The sequence below is a fragment of the Lactuca saligna genome, chromosome 2 (genome assembly GCF_052625555.1).
Source record: "Lactuca saligna cultivar CGN05327 chromosome 2, ASM5262555v1, whole genome shotgun sequence".
NCBI lineage: Eukaryota > Viridiplantae > Streptophyta > Magnoliopsida > Asterales > Asteraceae > Lactuca > Lactuca saligna.
The window spans coordinates 27,111,863-27,134,637 of NC_136418.1; positions in this window are offsets into that span (position 1 = coordinate 27,111,863).

Consider the following 22,775-nt stretch of genomic DNA (forward strand, 5'->3'; position numbering starts at 1 on the left):
GTGCACCATGCATACTCCAAAGCACTCAGAAACACATTCTTTTAGCTCACAAGGCTCAACTAGGGTTAGGGTTTCATGGAAGGGGTGTTGGAGGGGTGGAGGCTGAGAATGGAGTGGGTTTGGGGGATTTAAGGAGCTTAAATAGAACTCAAACCACAAAAATAGGGTTTGGGAACTGATTGCGTACGCCCAACATACTCATAGTACACCCAGCGGAATTAGGATTCTCTTAATATACCCAATGTACACCTTTTTGTACGCCCAACGTACTCAGCTTGGCCCATAACCACCCAAACTTCAAACGGTCATAACTTCTTCGTTCTAACTCCAATTTTAACGTTCTTTATATCCACAGAAAGGTAACGAGAATCCCTACACTTCTATCAACTTTATTTTTCCTGAAATCCACTCGAATTCATATTCAAAATTCATCAAAGGCCATAACCAACGCCTTTACCGATATCCTTGGGCTCTAAAGCTCAAACGAAACTCTTTTATCAAATAACTGTGACAACCTAAAATTTATATCTTGTACATCTATTCAACTCAATGAAATTCAGACTTGTTTCTACTATCTTTGAGCATTGTTTAGAGTCTATTTGAGCGTTCTAAGCCTAGTACATCCAAGGAACGAGTGTTAAGAAGTATCAGCTGAAGTTCAAAACCACCAAACAAGCTATAAACTCCATCATGATGAGTTTACGACCACATAATATGAGTTTATGGCTGTAACTCAAGGTGGCCATAAACTCATGGCATTAAACATGATATTCCTTCACTTTTCCTCATTATTCACCATTTCAAGTCAAGATAACCATTTTCTCTCTCAAGTATCATAAGGATCTTCATTTTTATATTAAAAAATGTAAGTGTTTCATCCTTTGATTAGTTGATACATCTTATTAACTAGTATCACTCTTTGATTTCATCCATTAACTTCGTCTTCTGGGTTAGATCTTCAAGAACACCAAGAACACACTAGTTCTGTAACGACTCGTCTATGGTATGTTGTTTTTTTTATATTATTTATTTAGAAGTTTGCAGAGGGACTCGACGAGTCTATTGCCCGACTCGTCGAGTAGAGACGGGATCTTGAGCAGTGTTTAGATCGGTGACTCGGCGAGTCCATATTCGGGACTCGGCGAGTCCGCCTGCCCGGTAGAAACCCTAAATCCTCGGGTTTGCACCCTATTTAAACCATCATATGAGCCCCAAACTCGTCTCCTTCATCCTCAAAGCATCATTTAGCAAACCCTAACCATTCCCTTGAGTATTTGAGCATTTCTTGTGTGAATCTTGAAGTTTTGAAGAGAAGAAGGAGGCTAGATCCAAAGGAGAAGAAGAAGATCCAAGGTCTTGCACTCATTTCAGAGTTTATTGAGGTAATAATCGGATTCCTTCTGTTTCTATGATTGATTCTCCTTTATAAGCATATTTAGCCCATTTTATCCATTCCTTGGCTTGTTCATAGTAGAGAGATCACATTAGATTGATTAGCCTTCGGATCTAGCCATGTTTCAGTTCCAAAAACGTAGATCTATCACCTTTATGGAGCCATTTTGCATGATAGCCCTAGATCTACTCTTCTAAGTGCCTTTTTAGCCTTTATATCCTTTTTCATGCATATGTACACGTAAAGTTGGAAACTTTACGTGGTAAACCAACCTTAGAAACTTAAATCTATCAATTGTATGCAGTGGTTTTGAGCAGAATCGGGTTTTTAGTAACTGTATGCATGTGACTCAACGAGTCGTTCTTCGGACTCGACGAGTCGAGTCGCGAGTACCCGATCTTTCCCCTTTGAGTGATTCCGAGTGGGGACCAGTGAGTAGTAGCGTGGACTCAATGAGTCAGAGGTTACACTCAGTAATGGAGGGACTCGACGAGTTGTTCATACAACTCGGTGAGTCTGAGACACTCTTCTTAGATTCCAGAACAACTCGTCGAGTTGTTCATACAACTCGGCGAGTCGGATGCAAATAGCCTGAGTTTTAGAATCGAATGGGAACTCGTCGAGTTTATGCCATACTCGACGAGTAGCAGCGAGCAGGGTTGAGAAATGAAAGTAGGGACTTGGCGGCCCAACTCGGCGAGTCAGGTCAACTGTAAGTTGACTTTGACCAGAAGAGTTGACTTTGACCAGGAGAGTTGACTTTAGCCATGGGTAAAAGAGTCATTTTACCCCAATGCAGTTATTAGTTTTTGATTGAGTGTATTGGTGGAATTGTAGCCGGGGAGATACCGGGGCAGCAGCAGATAGCTTCCAGAGCCATACACTCAGCAGCCAGATCACGAGGTGAGTTTCCTTCCAGTAGGAACGGGTCTAAGGCCACAATGCCGGCCCGTTTAGCTAGTAGTAGTTTCCGGACTTCGGTCCGATGCAGATTTTAGTATGTTTGATGCCTTCGTGGCTCAGACAGGATTTATGTGTTATGTGTTCCGGGTTACAGCCCGATGCAGTATGCAGTTTATGTGTTCATGCTAGTTGATATGTTTATGCTATGCTATGTTCAGTAGTTCCGGACTTCTGTCCGATGCAGTCAGTTTCGGACTTCGGTCCGTTGCAGTTAGTTCCAGACTTCGGTCCGATGCAGTTAGTTCCGGATTTCGATCCGATGCAGGAGGCAACGCCTCAGTAGTTCCGGACTTTGGTCCGATGCAGAGGGCAAGGCCCTGGTTAGTTCCGGACTTTGGTCCGATGCAGTTCCCGGACTTCGGTTCGATGCAGTGGGCAAGGCCCAGTATGTGTTTATATGTATTGCATGGTATGTGGTAGTTTGGGGGAGCTCACTATGCTTTGTGCTTACAGTTTTAGTTTTGGTTTCAGGTACTTCCGCAAGCAAAGGGAAGAGCTCGGGTTGATGGCATCGCATACACCACAATTTCAGTTGTCCTGGGAGATGTTTTTAGTTTTTCATAAATGTGATTTGATACAGTTCTACATAACACTTTGCGACTGTTTTGAGATATTGACGTATGAGTTCTATTTTATGATATTATCTTAGTGTTTTTAGTAATTGTTAAACAAAAATTTTTGGGTCGTATTTTTGGGATGTTTCAAGTTGGTATCAGAGCCTTGGTTTGAGGGATTCAGATACACTTTCGGCCGTGTCTAAACTCAAACTAAGGAAACGGTAAAGATTTTCAAAAGAAAAATGTTTTTGAAAATGATTTTTGAAAAAGAACTTAGAAAGAAGAAGAGTTTTTATAAAAGGAAAATGGTGTGGCGTATGCGATCAACCGAGCTCAAGTAAGTACTCCCAAATTACCCATACAAGTTATGTTATGATTGCCAGTTTTAATTTCAGTAGAACAGCATGCTAGAATAGGACTAAGGATCTAGGAGGATGCCTTATGTGCCTGCTATATGTGTTTCAGCTTTACGAAATTTGCATGCTAGTATTGAGTAGACAATAGTAGGATAGCCTGTTTAGGTTATGCCTGATAGTATGAGCTTAGGATTGTATGCTAGTACAGTATCTCGTTTTGAGAATAGATTTGCTTGAGTAGTTTCCTATATCTGAATGCTGCTTGCTTTGTGCTTTGTGGGACTCTGAGTGATGGGAGTTAGCCATTAGGTGAATACTTCACATCACATGTGATCAGGGTTGAATAATCTCAGAGTGTTGGATTTGGCCCTATTGCACAGCTCTTGTTTGAGTCTAACCGTTGTAGGGACGAGTATTTTACTCGAAGGATTATCTGAGTCTCATCACATGTGATGGTATTCAGGTGATGACTAATTATTATTACAAGGAGGCCTTCAGCAGATGAGGACTGTTTTGAATGGAGTCAGAGATTTCCCTAAGGCAAGCCTAGGATGAGAGTAGCAAAGATCAGTAGTAGTAGAAGTGACTTGGTGGAGTCAAGGCAGTTCTTGAGGAAAGTACGGATAGATGTGGAAGGTAGTATGGGCTCGTACTACTGAAAGCAGAGGATCCGTACTCGAATCAAGGAAGGCTGAGACAAGACCAGGAAACTAGTATTGGTATCAATGACCCCTTGAGATATTTCAGTTTTCTGATGATTGCTATGATTTGTTTCAGAATAATAGTTTTGCGTTCGAGGCCAGTCGTCGGTAGTTCAGGTGCCGGAGGGGGATCAGGATCAGGCCCGGAGGCCGGGCAGTTGGATGAGTAGACCAGAGAGTTTCTTTCTTCTGAGATTACTCATATCATACTGGAGCAGACTCCTGTGATCTTCGGTTCGATCAAGGAGGGTATTCTAGAGCTGATGGATGAGAGATTGGGCACCTTTCGTGCCGAGGTGGCGGCCATGATAGGGTCGCGCACACTTACGTTCAGGGAGTTCAGGGCATGTGGAGCTCCCGATTACCACGGGGCGCAGGACCCCATAGCGAGTACTACATGGTTGACGGATGTGGCCAACGCTTTCCGCACGAGCAGGTGTCCCGAGGGGGACAAGGTTAGATTGGTGTCCTGTCTTCTGAAGGACAGGGCACGGAATTGGTGGGAGGAGGTCGGACATACCATTGGAGATGATGCAGCCTTAGATGCCATGACCTGGGCTGATTTCTCCACCAGGTTCAGGGCGGAGTTTGCACCGGTTATCGAGGTGCATCAGTTAGCCAGGGAGTTTCAGGACCTCACCCAGACTACAGAGACCGTGGCGGAGATCATCGCCAAATTCAGGGAGAGGGCTCTTCTCATTCCTCAGTATGCAACCGATGAGGAAATGAAGAAGGCCCGTTATCATGAGATTCTACGAAGCGATATCCGCCAGTTTGTGAGCCGATCCAGCTGTAAAACGCTGGATGACATGATTGCTAGGGCTCGGGAGAGAGAGATTGACCTTGAGATGGAGAAGAAGAGGAAACCGGAGGCGGTTTCGGGTACAGGCAGTTCGGGAAAAAAGCCCAAGGTTTCAGATCACAGATCCAGGAGTCAACAGAGCCACAGTCGATGTGGCAAGTGTGGGAGATTGCACGATGGGGTGTGCAAGGCAGGGAGTTCCGGCTGCTACAAGTGCGATCGGACTAGGCATTTGAGCAGGGATTGTACGGCTGTAACGCCCGTGTTTCTAGGCTTGCCATTTTTAGCAATGTAATAGTCTAGGTTAACCTTGTAACTCAACTTGAAATAATAAGAATGTATTATTTGTGAATTATTTGAATTATGTGATTTATGTGTGCATTTTCTTAATTTTTATAATTTAATGAATTAAGAATAAAATAAGCGTCAAAATTTAAGTGTGAGATAAGCCCGACATCTTTGCATAAAGTTGTAGTGGTCGAAACAAGGATTCCGGAGATATAAGGAATGCCAAAATCCGAGTTATAACGAAGAAGTTATGACCTGTCGAAGTTTCGCGACAGAACCTGTACGACGCTGAGTGACGTAAAATATGAATTTAAGATAGAGCGATATTTAGCCTTAGCGATCTAAACGAAAGTCGTAGATTTCGTTAAACCGAGAGCATGCATAAAAGGAACGCCCAAATCTGACTTCGTATGAGGAAGTTATGATTTTCTGAAGTTTCGACGTGGCAGTATGCAGCCCGAATACTCGATTTGAGATCGAGCGGTTTTTAGCCGAAACAATCTAAATGAGAATCGAAGATCTCGTTGTTAGTAGCGAAACGATGACAAGTTAGGCGAGGACGGACGTCAGACGAAGAAGTTATGAATTTATAACGAAGTTTTTCTGTCCCGGCCTTCTAAAAATAAATAATAAAAATAAAAGTCAAAATTTGCCGATGGAGTCTAAATGAAAGTTGTAGAGTATGGTCTGACCTTCGCGTGGATATAAAGAACGTCGAAAACGGAGCTCGTATGCGAAAGTTACGCAATTTAGAAGTTTGACAAGTCAATTACGCCCCGCGTAATTTGAGTACGCCCCGCGTACTCAGTCGGATGCAACTTGTCTGACCAATACTCGAGTGCCACCAGTCGACGCACGCAGTGACGTCAAAGTACGCCCCGCGTAACCCGAGTACGCCCCGCGTAATTTGAGTACGCCCCGCGTAATCCCAGACCCAGCAGCCTATAAATAGAACTCGAATTCAGCCATTTTCTCTTGTTCAAACTCTTCCCTCTCTCTAAGTTTTTCCTCGATTTGCGTGCCAATCATACCCCAAAGCCCCGGTAATATTCCCGAGCCCCGAAGTAAGATCCGAAGCCCCGAGGATCCCGAAGAGCGTTATTCCCGAGCCGAAACGCTGCCCGCGAGGAGCCCGGTTTTGTGAAGATCTTCCAGATCTACGGAGAAATACCTCTTCTGCAAGCCGTAGTGCTGCCCGATCATCTTCTGATCAGGTGAGTGTGTAGTTATTTTCATTCCAACGCAATATTATGAAGTATTTCCTATAAAATACGTGTTATGTGTATATACTTGGTTGTTATACGTGTGAGTGTATATTCACTCTCTTCTATCTTATAGATCTGATGTATTCTCTATGAAATACGTGTTATGTGTGCATGTCTCATCTGTTATGTGGAAGATGTGTTGATTAAAACATGTTATACAGGTTTTTAAACTATGTATAAAAACGTATATTTGTATCTACTAATATGTTGGGTAGAACATGGGTAGATAATTGGTGTGTAATAAACAGATGAGAGGCCTCGGTGTTATTGGTGTTATTCTAGTCATTCAGCAGAGTATGGATGACGACCACAGACTATTCTAGACTGTCCTGTGGAACACTAGCAGGCTCATTACCTGTAGGTGTTGTGAACGACGTGTTCACCGGTGTACTCTATCCCCCACATGGTTGCCTTTAGGATACTTATTGTTGAGGAAGCCCCTCTGCAGTAATATCCGTCCCGATGAAAAATCCTAAAATAAGTTCCTTATGATAGACGTTATTTTTAGGAACGTAAGGTGAGGATAACGGGAATGGGTAATCGGGTTTATTGTTGATGGTTGAAATTAAATATAATTATTGTGGGTTTGAAAACCCTATATGCTCACCAGGCTCCCAAGCCTGACCCACTCAGTTGATTTATTTTACAGGAAGTGGCGCAAGAGCTTAAGATGGGCGAACATCAAGTTGTTTTTGTTTACAAGTCTGTATATGTATATATTTGTTGAACGACTTGTAATGTTATCGTTTATGCTTTATGACCTGTATCGGAACATGACATCCCGACTTTTGATTATGAAATGAAATCATATTTCTTTATGAAATGTTTTGATAAATATCTATTTTATCATGTTTTGTTTTTGGGAACAAATTCCGCATCTCTTTTAAAATTAAAAGGATTTACTCTGAAAATTATTTTAAAAAGCATAAATGAAATCGGTCTTTTCTGGCCGAGATTTTGGGGATGTCACAATGGCTCCTGCTACCGCTATTGCAACATCAGATCTGATTTGCTTTCAGTGCAATCAGAGGGGACATAAAAAGTCCCAGTGTCCGAGTTTAGCTGCAGCAGGGAAGGTGGTTGCACCTGCCCCTGCTACTTTGAGGATTACAGATGGCTGGCAGGGCCGAGTAGAGGCACCAATGGCAAAGAGTAGAGCTTTTCAGATGACAGCAGAGGAGGCGCGAGCGACTCCTGATGTGGTGACGGGTATGTATCTTCCCTGCATCTCTATATTATTATTGATTATTGTTTATGGTTATATTTTTTGTATAGAGTCGTTCTCTGTGAACGACATTTCTGCTACAGTATTATTTGATTCGGGGGCTACCCGATCGTTTGTATCGCTAGCGCTTAGCAAGAGATTTAGTAGAGCTCCAGGGGAGCTGGATTGTCCACTAGAGGTCGAGATGGCATATGAGAGAACCGTGAGGGTCGCCAGGGTGCATAGAGGATGTTCTCTTCAGTTGTTCGACGAGCAGTTTTCGGTGGATTTGGTCCCTATTCCCCTACGAGGGAATAAGGTTATAGTGGGCATGGATTTGTTGAGTCCCAACGGGGTACTGATTGATTGCGAGTTCCAGCTAGTGAGGGTTCGCACTCCCAGTGGGGGAGAGTTAGTGATTCAGGGCGAGAGGCCACAGCGTGGACCAACTTTTTGTTCAGCCGCGAGTGCGAGGCGCTATTTTCAGCAGGGTTGCGCCGGTTATGTAGCTTATGTCTTGGATGCCCGGGAGAAGGGCAAGACGACCGTTGATGATGTTCCGGTAGTGCGAGACTTTTCGGATGTATTCCCGGAGGATTTACCGAGTATACCTCCTGAGAGGCAGGTCGAGTTTGGAATCGACCTAATTCCTGGTGCGGCTCCGATAGCTAAGGCACCGTACCGGCTAGCTCCCCCTGAGATGCAGGAGTTATCTACGCAGCTGCAGGAGTTGCTAGACAAGGGTTTTATTCGGCCGAGTAGTTCACCTTGGGGAGTGTCGATCCTGTTTGTGAAGAAGACGGATGGGTCGCACCATATGTGCATTGACTACCGGGAGTTGAATAAGGTAACGGTGAAGAACTGTTACCCCCTCCCGAGGATAGATGATTTGTTTGATCAGATTCAGGGGGCGCCTTGGTTCTCCAAGATCGATTTACGCTCCGGATATCACCAGATGCGAGTTAGAGGTGAAGATGTGCAAAAGACTACTTTCAGGACCCGTTATGGTCATTATGAGTTCGTGGTGATACCTTTTGGGCTCACTAATGCTCCAGCCGCGTTCATGGATCTCATGAATCGCGTATGCAGACCGATGTTGGATCGGTCTTTGATAGTATTCATAGATGATATCTTGATGTATTCCAAGACTGAGGAGCAGCATGAGGAGCACCTGAGGGAGGTGCTAGAAGTTTTGAGAAGGGAGAGACTTTTCGCAAAGTTCTCCAAGTGTGAAATCTGGTTGCATGAGGTGCAGTTCTTGGGTCACCTCATCAACCAGAAGGGTATCTTGGTAGATCCGGCCAAGATAGAGGTTGTGATGCAGTGGGAGGTCTCGAAGTCTCCATCTGAGATTCGGAGCTTCCTAGGTTTGGTAGGGTATTACAGAAGACTCATTCAGGATTTCTCCAAGATAGCAGTACCGCTCACCCGACTGACTAGGAAGTCGGTGGTGTTTCGTTGGGGGCCTGAGCAGCAGGCGACATTTGAGACCCTCAGGCAGAGGTTGTGCGAGGCTTCGATCCTTACCCTGCCAGAGGGAATAGAGGATTTTGTAGTCTATTGTGATGCCTAAATCACAGGTATGGAAGCAGTATTGATGCAGCGGGGGCATGTGATAGCTTACGCCTCGAGACAGTTGAAGCCTCACGAGGCTAACTATCCTACCCGCGATTTAGAGTTGGGGGCAGTTGTAACGACCCGTTCCCGGTATGTTGATTTATTGGTAATTATAGTGAGTTTTTCAAGAGGGACTCGGCGAGTTCTAGCCTGACTCGCCGAGTAGGGTCGCGCCTTAGGGCACGCGCGAGCCGGGGACTCGGCGAGTCCATATCTCTGACTCGACGAGTCCATCTGTCTGGGTGAAACCCTAAAATCCCCGGGTTGCCCACTATTTATACCACCTTATAGCCCCCATTCTCGCCTCCCTCACCCTGAGAACGCAGTGATAGAGCCTTAAACCTCCCTTGAAGAGCTTATATGTGTTTTGGTGCCATTTTGTGAAGGTGTGAAGAAGGAGAAGAAGGAAGAAGCAAGGAGAAGTGTTGTAGTGCAAAGATCCAAGGCCAAATCAGAGTTAATTGAGGTATTTTCGGAGTTCCATCTTGTTATATGCTTTAAACTTCCATTAGAGCTCTCCTAAGAGCTAGTTGATGCTTGTTCCAAGCCTTACACTTGCATGAACATCTTATTAAGTCGAAATAGCTATGGATCTGAATGTTGGGGTGTTGTAGAGCCCAGATCTACTGTCTTTTTGGAGTTATATTGCATGATAACCATAGATCTACCCATTTTATGCATCTTTTAGCCTTATTTCCCTTATTCATGAGGTTGTGCACGTAAAGTTGGAAACTTTACGTGGTAAATCAGCTTATTGGACTCAGATCTATCAATTGTATGCATTGGATTCAAACAAAATCGAGTAAAAATCTGTTGCATGGCGGCAACTCGGCGAGTCGGAAGAACGACTCGACGAGTTGGGTCGCGAGTCCCGAGTTCTTCAGTTTTATCAGTGTCGAGTGTACGAGGTGAGTTAGAGAGTGGACTCAGCGAGTGAGGGTGAACTCAGTGATTGAGGGACTCGGCGAGTTGTTCATCAACTCGGCGAGTCCAAGGCAATCTTCTTGGGATCAAGAACAACTCGTCGAGTCTGTTCATACGACTCGGCGAGTCGGATGAAGATTGTCTGAGTTCTTGGATCAAGAGGGTACTCGTCGAGTCGATGCCAAACTCGACGAGTAGCAGTGAGTAAAAGTGAAAAGTGAGAGTAGGACTCGGCGAGTTGGGTGGCCCAACTCGGCGAGTCAGCCCAAAAGAGAGTTGACTTTGACCAAGGGTAAAAGAGTCATTTTACCCCAAGCGCAGTGTTTAGTATTTGATTGAGTGTGTTTATGGACTTGTAGCCGAGGAGATTCAGGAGCAGCCGCCGTTAGCTTTCCGAGCCACACACTCAGCAGCCAGCTTACGAGGTGAGTCTCCTTCCAGTAGGAACGGGTCTAAGGCCACAATGCCGGCCCGTTCAGTTAGCAGTAGTTTCCGGATTTAGGTCCGATGCAGTAGTTAGTATGTTCGATGCCTTCGTGGCTCGAACAAGATCTGTGTGCTATGTTTCATGTGTTAAGTATTATGTGTTCCGGGCCACGGCCCGATGTAGCATGTCGTATTTGTGTTATGCTAGATGATGTGTTATGCTATGCCATGTTCAGTCAGTCAGTTCCGGACTTCGGTCCGATGCAGTTAGTTCCGGACTTCGGTCCGATGCAGGGGACAAGGTCCCAGTCAGTCCCGGACTTCGGTCCGATGCAGTTAGTTCTGGACTTCGGTCCGAGGCAGGGGACAAGGTCCCAGTCAGTTCCGGACTTCGGTCCGATGCAGTCAGTTCTGGACTTCGGTCCGATGCAGTTAGTTCCGGACTCCGGTCCGATGCAGGGGACAAGGTCCCAGACAGTTCCGGACTTCGGTCCAATGCAGTTCCGGACTTAGGTCCGATGCAGTTCCGGGCTTCGGCCCGATGCAGTGGGCAAGGCCTAATATGTGTTTATGTGTTATTGTATGGTATGTGGTAGTTTGGGGGAGCTCACTAAGCTTCGTGCTTACAGTTTCAGTTTGGTTTCAGGTACTTCCGCAAGCAAAGGGAAGAGCTCGGGGTGACAGCATCGCACACACCACAGCATAGCTTTTATCCTGGGGATGTCTCTTGATGTTTTGGATTGATGTAGTATGATACAGTTTTCCGCACAATATTTTATTATGTTTTGGGGATACATCGCATATGTTTTATGTTATGATACTTATATGATGGTTTTGATTATATGGAAAAACGAAAATTTTTGGGTCGTGTTTTTGGGTCGTTTCAAGCTGGTATCAAAGCCCTGGTTTGAGGGATTCAGATACACTTCCGGGTGTATCTGAACTCAAACTAAGGGAAATAAAAGATTTTAGTAAGATAAAAACGTTTTACAAAAAGAATTTTGAAAGCACTTAGAAAGAAAGAATTGTTTTAAACAAGATAGAGGTGTGTGTGCATGCGGTTAGCCGAGCTCAAGTAAGTACTTCCAAATTACCCATACAAGTTATATGTTCAGTTTCAGTTTCAGTAGAACAGCATGCTAGTATAGGGCTAAGGATCTAGGAGAATGCCTTATGTGCCTGTTTATGTGTTACAGCTTTATGAGTATTGCATGCTAGAATTGAGTAGACAGCAGTAGGATAGCCTGTTTAGGTTATGCCTGATAGTACGAGCTTAGCATCCTATGCTAGTGCAGTTTCTTGTTATAAGAATAGTTTTGCCTGAGTCTGTTTCCCTTGTCCGAATGTTGCTTGCTTCGTGCTTGGTGGGGTTCTGAGTAGTGGGAGTTAGCCATTGGGTGAACACGTCACACCACATGTGAGCAGGTTTGAATAATCCCAGAGTGTTGGGACTGGCCCTATTGCGCAGCTCTTCTTTGAGTCCAATCGTTGTAGGGACAGATCTTTTACTTGAAGGATTATCTGATCCTCATCACATGTGATGGTGTTTAGGTGGTGGCTAGCTGACATTATGAGGAGACCTACAGCAGCTGAGGACCAGTCGTGTTGAGCTTGAGGCTTCTCTAGGGCAAGCCTAGGATGAGAGTAGCAGAGAATAGCAGTAGTAGAAGTGACTTGGTGGAGTCAAGGCAGTTCATGAGGAAAGTACGGATAGATGTGGAAGGTAGTAGGGGCCTATACTACTGAAAGCATAGGATCCGTACTCGAATTAAGGAAGGCCAAGACAAGACCAGGAAGCTAGTAGTAGTATCATGATCCCTTGAGATATTTCAGTGTTCTGATGTTGTTATGATATGTTTCAGAATGGTAGTTTTGCGTCCGAGGCCAGCAGCCGACAGTTCAGATGCCGGAGGGGGATCAGGATCGGGATCAGGCCCGGAGGCCGGGCAGATGGATAAGCAGACTAGGGAGTTCCTTTCTTCTGAGGTTACCCGCATCATACTAGAGCAGACTCCTGTGATCTTCGGTTCGATCAAGGAGGGTATTTTAGAGCTGATGGATGAGAGATTGAGTACTTTCCGTGCAGAGATGGCGGCTGTGATGGGGTCGCGCACACTTACGTTCAGGGAGTTCAGGGCATGCGGGGCTCCAGACTATCATGGGGCGCGGGACCCCATAGCGAGTACCAAATGGTTGGCGGATGTGGCCAACGCTTTCCGCACTAGCAGTTGTCCCGAGGGGGACAAGGTCAGATTAGCGTCTTGTCTTCTGAAGGACAGGGCACGGGATTGGTGGGAGGAGGTCGGACATGCCATCGGGGATGATGCGGCATTGGATGCCATGACCTGGGCTGATTTCTCTACCAGGTTCAGGGCGGAGTTTGCACCAGTCATTGAGGTGCAGCAGTTAGCTAGGGAGTTTCAGGACCTTACCCAGACTACAGAGACAGTGGCGGAGATCACCGCCAAGTTCAGGGAGAGGGCCCTTCTTGTTCCTCAGTATGCAGCCGATGAGGAGATGAAGAAGGCCCGTTATCATGAGATGTTGCGGAGTGAAATTCGCATGTTTGTGAGCCGGTCCAGTTGTAAAACGCTGGACGACGTGATTTCCAGAGCTAGAGAGAGGGAGATTGATCTCGAGATGGAGAAGAAGAGGAAACCGGAGGTGTTTTCGGGTTCAGGCAGTGTGGGCAAAAAGCCCAAGGTTTCAGATCACAGGTCTAGGGGTCAGCAGAGCCACGGTCGGTGTGGCAAGTGTGGGAGATTGCACGAGGGGGGTGTGCAAGGCAGGGAGTTCCGGCTGCTACAAGTGCGGTCGGACTGAGCATTTGAGTAGGGATTGTACGGCCCCTTCTACTACGGTTACAACATCAGATCTGATTTGCTTTCAGTGCAATCAGAGGGGACATAAAAGGTCCCAGTGTCCCAGTTTAGCTGCAGCAGGGAAGGTGGTTGCACCTGCCCCTGCCACCTTGAGGATTACGGATGGCCGGCAGGGCCGAGCTGATGCGCCAGTGGCGAAGAGCAGGGCATTTCAGATGACAGCAGAGGAGGCGCGAGCGACTCCTGATGTGGTGACGGGTATGAATCTTTCCTTCATCTTTAATTGTTATTATATCGTTTGAATGTTACTTGATGATATGTTTTATTTAGGGTCGTTCTCAGTGAACGGCATCCCTGCTTTGGTATTGTTCGATTCGGGGGCTACCCGATCATTTGTATCGCTTGCGCTTAGCAAGAGATTTAGCAGAGCTCCCGGGGAGCTGGATTGTCCACTAGAGGTTGAGATAGCAGATGATAGGACCGTGAGGGTCGGCAGAGTACATAGAGGGTGTTCCCTTCATATATTTGATGAGCAGTTTTCAGTGGACCTGGTTCCTATTCCCCTGCGTGGGAATAAAGTTATTGTGGGCATGGATTGGCTGAGCCCTAATGGGGCGGTGATTGATTGTAAACTACAGCTAGTGAGGGTTCGCACTCTCAGTGGGGGAGAGATAGTGATTCAGGGCGAGAGGCCCCAGCGAGGACCGATCTTTTGTTCCTCCGCGAGGGCGAGGCGCTATGTTCAGCAGGGTTGCGCCGGTTTTGTAGCTTACGTCTTGGATGCCCGGGAGAAGGGAAAGACGGCGATTGATGATGTTCCTGTTGTTCGTCACTACCCGGATGTGTTTCCTGAGGATTTGCCGGGGATACCTCCAGAGAGGCAGGTTGAGTTCAGGATCGACCTAGTTCCTGGTGCGGCTCCGATAGCCAAGGCACCGTATCGACTTGCTCCCCCTAAGATGCAGGAGTTGTCTACACAGCTTCAGGAGCTGTTAGACAAGGGTTTCATTCGGCCGAGCAGTTCGCCTTGGGGAGCGCCGATCTTATTTGTGAGGAAGAAGGATGGGTCGCATCGTATGTGCATTGATTATCGGGAGTTGAACAAAGTAACGGTGAAGAACCGTTACCCACTTCCGAGGATAGATGATTTGTTTGATCAGCTTCAGGGAGCGTCTTGGTTCTCCAAGATCGATCTAGTGTTTGGTGGATGAGTTAGCAGTTGTTCCCTTAGAAGATATTCAGGTTGATATCAGCTTGAATTATATTGAGAGGCCGGTCGCGATTCTGGACCGAAAGACAAAGACCTTGAGGAATAAGGTAAGTCAGCTAGTGAAGGTGCAGTGGGAGCACCAGAAAGGGTCTGAGTGGATGTGGGAGGCTAAGGATGAGATGAGAGACCACTACCCAAAGTTATTTGCAGATTCAGCCGAAGCAGACTTCGAGGACGAAGTCTGAGTCAAGTGGGGGAGAATTGTAACGACCCGTCTATGGTATGTTGTTTTTTTTATATTATTTATTTAGAAGTTTGCAGAGGGACTCGGCGAGTCTATTACCCGACTCATCGAGTAGAGACGGGATCTTGAGTAGCGTTTAGATCGGCGACTCGGCGAGTCCGCCTGCCAGGTAGAAACCCTAAATCCCCGGGTTTGCACCCTATTTAAACCATCATATGAGCCCCAAAATCGTCTCCTTCACCCTCAGAGCATCATTTAGCAAACCCTAACCATTCCCTTGAGTATTTGAGCATTTCTTGTGTGAATCTTGAAGTTTTGAAGAGAAGAAAGAGGCTAGATCCAAAGGAGAAGAAGAAGATCCAAGGTCTTGCACCCATTTCAGAGTTTATTGAGGTAATAATCGGATTCCTTCTGTTTCTATGATTGATTCTCCTTTATAAGCATATTTAGCCCATTTTATCCATTCCTTCGATTGTTCATAGTAGAGAGATCACATTAGATTGATTAGCCTTCGGATATAGCCATGTTTCAGTTCCAAAAACGTAGATCTATCACCTTTATGGAGCCATTTTGCATGATAGCCCTAGATCTACTCTTCTAAGTGCCTTTTTAGCCTTTATATCCTTTTTCATGCATATGTACACGTAAAGTTGGAAACTTTATGTGGTAAACCAGCCTTAGAAACTCAGATCTATAAATTGTATGCAGTGGTTTTGAGCAGAATCGATTTTTTAGTAACTGCATGCATGTGACTCAGCGAGTTGTTCTTCGGACTCGGCGAGTCGAGTCGCGAGTCCCCGATCTTTCCCCTTTGAGTGATACCTAGTGGGGACCAGTGAGTAGTAGCGTGGACTCAGTGAGTCGGAGGTTAGACTCAGTAATGGAGGGACTCGACGAGTTGTTCATACAACTCCGCGAGTCTGAGACAATATTCTTAGATTCAAGAACAACTCGTCGAGTTGTTCATACAACTCGGCGAGTCGGATGCAGATAGCCTGAGTTTTAGAATCGAATGGGAACTCGTCGAGTTTATGCCATACTCGACGAGTAGCAGCGAGCAGGGTTGAGAAATGAAAGTAGGGACTTGGCGAGTTGGCAGCCCAACTCGGCGAGTCAGGTCAACTGTAAGTTGACTTTGACCAGAAGAGTTGACTTTGACCAGGAGAGTTGACTTTAGCCAGGGGTAAAAGAGTCATTTTACCCCAATGCAGTTATTAGTTTTTGATTGAGTGTATTTGTGGAATTGTAGTCGGGGAGATACCGGAGCAGCAACAGATAGCTTCCAGAGCCATACACTCAGTAGCCAGATCACGAGGTGAGTTTCCTTCCAGAAGGAACAGGTCTAAGGCCACAATGCCGGCCCGTTTAGCTAGTAGTAGTTTCCGGACTTCGGTCTGATGCAGATTTTAGTATGTTTGATGCCTTCGTGGCTCAGACAGGATTTATGTGTTATGTGTTCCGGGTTACAGCCCGATGCAGTATGCAGTTTATGTGTTCATGCTAGTTGATATATTTATGCTATGCTATGTTCAGTAGTTCCGGACTTCTGTCCGATGTAGTCAGTTCCGGACTTCGGTCCGATGTAGTTAGTTCCGGACTTCGGTCTGATGCAGTTAGTTCCGGACTTCGGTCGGATGCAGGAGGCAAGGCCTCAGTAGTTCCGGACTTTGGTCCGATGCAGAGGGCAAGGCCCTGGTTAGTTCCAGACTTTGGTCTGATGCAGTTCCCGGACTTCGGTCCGATGCAGTGGGCAAGGCCCAGTATGTGTTTATATGTATTGCATGGTATGTGGTAGTTTGGGGGAGCTCACTATGCTTTGTGCTTACAGTTTCAGTTTTGGTTTCAGGTACTTCCGTAAGCAAAGGGAAGAGCTCGGGTTGATGGCATCGCATACACCACAGTTTCAGTTGTCCTGGGAGATGTTTTTAGTTTTGCATAAATGTGATTTGATACAGTTCTACATAATACTTTGCGACTGTTTTGTGATATTGACGTATGAGTTCTATTTTATGATATTATCTTAGTGTTTTTAGTAATTGTTAAACAAAAATTTTTGGGTCGTATTTTGGGATGTTTCAAGTTCTTTGGGCCGAAATCAACCCTTCTTGCTTCCATATCGTTAGTATCCTTCCCCTATACTTGTTATCTAGTAGAAGCCCTTGATTTACATCCTTGAAATCAACCAAATCCCAATAACAAATAGAGTTTACGTCCAGGAGTATCTTCCTTGGCCGTAAACCCTTGTTAAGGCTACTAGTTTGCCATAAACTCTTCTTAAGGATTGGATTGGGTCTAGAACACTTCCTTGATGCTTGCAAGACCTTAAATCACCTCTTTGGAGCAATACTTCATGAGTTTACGACCGTAAAATCATAGGGCCATAAACCCTATGGCCGTAAAGTCATAGGGTCGTGAACACCTTGGCCATAAACACCATTATGTGGCCATAAAAAACCATCAGTTTATGAACCGAAAAAACCGTCAGTTTAGTAAAAAACCGGTCAGAACCGGCTTGGTTGAACCAGTGAAAATCGGATTTCACAAAATTTAAAATTTAAAAAGACTAAACTTTGGGTCCATTTAAATAGAAACAAGCCCACTTTAGTAACATGGCCCACTGCCATACAGTTGGACGCCAATACTACTAACAAATGCTTGGAGTGGGAGAAGTTTATATAATGAAGGCACACCTCCATACTTCTTACATTTCATCGATGTGGGATTGTTTCCGTTCTTCTTTGTATCTTATTACTTATTACATATATAGTTGTTCTTTTTTTTATCAATTCATTTTAAAGATGAAACCTGCCATATTTCCTTTCAACTTTAACTCATAAAACATTTCTTTTCATATGGACAAACGTGAATATATATATATATATATATATATATATATATATATATATATATATACACACACACACACACACACACACACACTCACACTTTTCTGGTTTTTAGGACCGGTCGGACCACTTGAACCATTGAACCTGTAACACGGCTGTTCGATGTTCGGTCCGGTTTTCAAAACCTTGCTAAAAATGGCCACCAACACCCCTTCTAAGCTCAAAATGGTCTCACGAGCTCTCTTTGGAGTATAAGGACATTCTAAGGCCATGAAGGCTCTCTAAAGTTTAATCCAAGGGGCTTAAGGACGTTTAAATAGGCCTCAAGTCCTAAAATTAGGGTTTGGTCATCCGGTACGTACGCCCAGCGTACGTGCTGCCCCTCTGCGATCATCCATGCATAGTACGCTAAGCATACTCATAAGTACGCCTAGCATACTTAAGTGACTATTATAAAAAAATTATTTCTTTAAGGGTTTCAAAGTATACCTGATTTGGAGTGTTACAACTCTCCCCCACTTGAACTAGACTTCGTCCTCTAAGTCCATGGTTGTGAATACATCGAGATAATGCTCATGCATCTCCTCCTCCGGCTCCCAAGTCCATTTGGAGCCTCTTCGATGTTGCCAATGCACTTTTACCAGCTTCACCTCTTTGTTCTGAAGACCCTTTGTCTTCCTATCTAATATGGAAACCGACCTCTTGACTTAATGCAGGCTCGCATCCACCTGAATATCGTCCAACGAAATAACTTCGGACTCGTTAGTGACACACATTCGAAGCTGAGACACGTGGAAGGGGTTGTGAATTTAGCTAAGCTCCTCTGGCAGATCGAATAGGTATGACACCTTGACCACCCGGGATGTGATCCTGAATGGACCTATGTACTGAGGCCCTAACTTGCCACTCTTATGAAACCTAATAATCCCCTTCAGGGCGACACCTTTAGCAACATGAAATCCCCCACCTGAAACTCAAGATCTAATCGTCATCGATCAACATAACTTTTCTGACGGCTCTACATGACCCGCAGTCGGTTGCGCACCTGCTGAATCAGCTTGGTGGTCTTGAGCACTACTTCAGTGCTCCCCATGACCTGGTGCCCAACCTCGTCCCAACAAACCAGGGTCCTGGACCTCTGACCATATAACATCTCGAATGGAGCTCGGTCGATACTGGCATGATAACAGTTATTGTATGAAAACTCTGCCAGTGGGAGGTACGTGTGCCAACTACCTCCAAAATTCAACACGCATGCTCGAAGCATGTCCTATAGTGTTTGGATTGTCCTCTCGCTTTGGCCATCAGTATTGGGGTGGTACGTCATGCTAAAATGTAGCTGAGTGCCCAGATCCTCGTGGAACTTCTTCCAAAACCTAGATGTAAAACGGACATCCCGGTCAGAGACTACCGATACGGGAACCACGTGCCTAGCCACCACCTCTCATACATAAATATTCGCCAGGTTTTTTCGCATATATACTCTCAGAAATCGGAATGAAGTGGGAAATCTTCGTCAGTCTGTCCACGATCACCCATATGGCATCCACACTTCTCGCCGTCTTAGGTAACTTTGTGATGAAGACCATAGTGATTTCTTCCTATTTCCACATGGGAATGGGTAGTGGTTGTAACTTTCCATGAGGATGTTGATGCTCGGCCTTGACCTTCCTGCAGGTTAAGCACCGCTCTACGTACCCGGCGATCTCTCACTTCATGCAGGGCCACCAATAACTCAGTCTCAAGTCCCTATACATTTTCGTATCCCATGGATGTATAGAGAACTTGGACTTGTGCACCTCTTCTAATATCTCCTACCTCACTCCTCCGGTCACAGGTACCTACACTTGACCACACTACATCAAAAGGCCACGACTATCCTTAACAAACGGAGGATATTGTCCCCGAATTTTCTCTATCTTCCAATTCTCTTTCTTCACTCCCTCGACCTGGGCCTTCTTGATCATATACAACAAAGGAGAAACCACTGTCATCCTCATACAAATGGTACCAATCAGGGACCCCGCCGTCTTGCGGCTCAACGTATACGATCTCACAATCATAATCCTTCAACATATTCAGCAACCTCCTTTGTTGCATGTTGAGGTTCTGTTGATCCATAAAATACATTAAACTCTTGTTATCAATATAAATTGTGCACCGCACTCCATACAAATAGTGCCTCAAAATCTAAAGGGAAAACACCATTACCCCCAATTCCAGGTCGTGAGTAGGGTAATTTGCCTCATGAGGCTTCAACTGCCTCGAGGCATAAGCTATCACGTGCCCCCTCTGCATCAGAACTGCACCTAACCCCGAAATCGATGCGTCACAATACACCACAAAATCGTCTAACCCTCGGGTAGTACTAGGATCGGGGCCTCACATAAACTCTATCTCAGGGTCTCAAAAGCAAACTATTGGTCCGTGCCCTACCAAAATGTCACATTCTTCTTGGTCAAGCGGGTCAATGGCACAACTATCTTGGATAAATCCTGGATAAATATCCAATAATAACCCGCTAAACCCAAGAAGCTACGGATCTATGATGCATTCTTCGGTACCTCCCACAGCATCACCGCCTCAACCTTGGCTAGATCAACCGAAATACCCTCCTGATTGATGATATGCCCCAAAAGTTGTACTTCTCGCAGCCATAAATCGCACTTGGAGAATTTAACATAAAGCTTCTCCGCCCTTAGGGTCTGCAGTACCTCCCTCAAATGTTGATCCTTGGTCTTAGAATAGAACATGATATCATCCATAAAAACGATCACCGACCGATCCAACATCGGTCTACATACCCTTTTCATGAGTTCCATGAATGTTGCAGGGGAATTAGTGAGCCCAAACGGCATCACCACAAACTCATAATGCCCATACCACATCTTGAAAGTTATCTTCAGTATATCCTCATCCCGAATCCTCATCTGATGGTACCCCAAACGAAGATCAATCTTGAAAAACCAAGACGTACCCTGTAGCTGATTGAACATATCATCGATCCTCAACAACGGATAATGGTTCTTCACCATTAGTTTGTTCAGCTCTTGGTATTCGATGCACATTCTGTATGATCCATCCTTCTTTTTCACTAATAGGATCGGTGCTCCCCATGGGGAACTACTCGGACGGATGAACCCTCAGTCTAGCAGCTCCTGAAGTTGCGTAAATAACTCCTGCATCTTGGGCGGTGCCAACCGATATGGTGCCATTGATATCGGTGCGGTACCCGGCACCAAATCTATGTGAAACTCCACATGCCTCTTCGGAGGCACCCGTGGCATCTCTTTGAGAAAGATATCCCAAAATTACTGTAAAACTGGCACACTGCCCATACTCGCCAGGGTCTCAACTTTTGTATCTGAGATATAAGCCAAAAATCCCATACATCCCTACTGCAGAAATCTCCTAGCCCTCGCAGCCGAACATAGAGTCAGCCCTTGTAATGCCCTATCACCAAGTACTACCAGTTCTCCCCTACTTGGGGTTCGAACCCTCACTAACTGGTGCTCACAATCGATCATGGCCCCGTTGGCCCACATCCAATCCATCCCGACAATCACCTTCAACCCTCGCAACGGTATCGGGACTAGGTCGACACGAAACCTCTCACCAAGCACATTTAGGACACAGTCTCAATACACCCTCGCAACACTAACGGTGCGGTCATCTGAAATTTCTACCTCGAGTGGGGAAACCAGAGTTCCAGGCGCGTTCCAGAACTTCTTTTTTAAGCGCAAGAGACACGAACGATTGGGTAGCACCCGAATCAAACAAAACATGCATCAACATACCATTGACCAAAAAAGTTCCTATACAAGCATAATGTACACATAAGTAATAAAAATCATAAGGAGTGGAGAATAATAGATACGTACCAGCTACAACGTCTGGCGCTGCTCGAGCCTCTTCAGTGGTCAACTGAAATGCGTAGCTCTTCACTGCTGGAACATCCACCATGGCAAGGCAGCCATCGGTAATGCTCAATGTGGTGGGAGTTGGCGCTACCACCGCTCTTCCTTGCAACCTTGGACATGTTACCTTTTTATGGCCGGTCTGGTTGTAGTGAAAACAAATCAAGCTCCTCATGGGGCAGTCCCTGCTCAAGTGGCCCTGCTGGCCACATGCATAATATCCCGAGCCTGTGATATGACAAGCTCCACTGTCCACAATATTGCACTTGGCACACCATCCCCGACCCTGCTGACCCCTGCTGGAAGTGTCTGAGGTCTTAGGATTCTTAGCCTGACCCTCCGCTGCCTGTGCCTGCTCCGACTTCAGCTTGGTGTGGAAGTCCAACTCCATTTCCCGTTCCCGAGCCTTCTCTACCATCTTATTCAGGGTTTTACACCCTGTAAAACTCACAAACTCCTAGATATCATCCCTCAGTATGGAATGATATCTCATCCTCCGCATATCCTCATCGGTAGCGTATTGTGGGATCAATAAAGCTCATTCCCGAAACTTGGCGGTGATCTCCGCCATAATCTCATTGGTCTACTACAGATCATGAAATTCTCTCACAAGCCATTGCACCTCAATAACTGGTGCAAACTCCAAGTCAAATCGCCGAACGAACTCGGCCATGACATCTCAGCCACACCAGCTGTCCTACTTGGCTAGTAACCTCGCCCCACCAATCTCAAGCCCTGTCTCTCAGCATACAAGAAGCAAATCCCACATTTGCCACATCCGGGCAAGAAATCGTCCACTGGGCGTTCTTGATATCTGCCACCCAGCATCGCCTAACAATGGGGTCCCGGACACCGAAAAACTCTGGTGCCCCGCACGCCTTGAACTCCTAGAATGAGGGAGTTCGAGCCCCAACCTGACCCGCAACAATCTCATCCCCAAATGCCCTGAGTCTCTCCTCCATAATCTCCATCATACCCTCCTTGACCGCCCCGAAAATGAATGGGGTAGAGTCAAGGATGCCCCTGATAACCTCAGCTGCAATAAGCTCGCACAGCCTCTCATCAATGTCACTGGTAGTGTCTCCTGATCCAGCCTCGGATCCAGATCCCGATCCTGACCCCCCTGCTCCAAATCGTGTCACAACTATGCTGAAATGAAATGTCATAAATCACAACGATCAGGATTTCCATATAAGGGATGTTTCCACACCGGTCCTCCTTGAAGTCGTCAGATCTAACA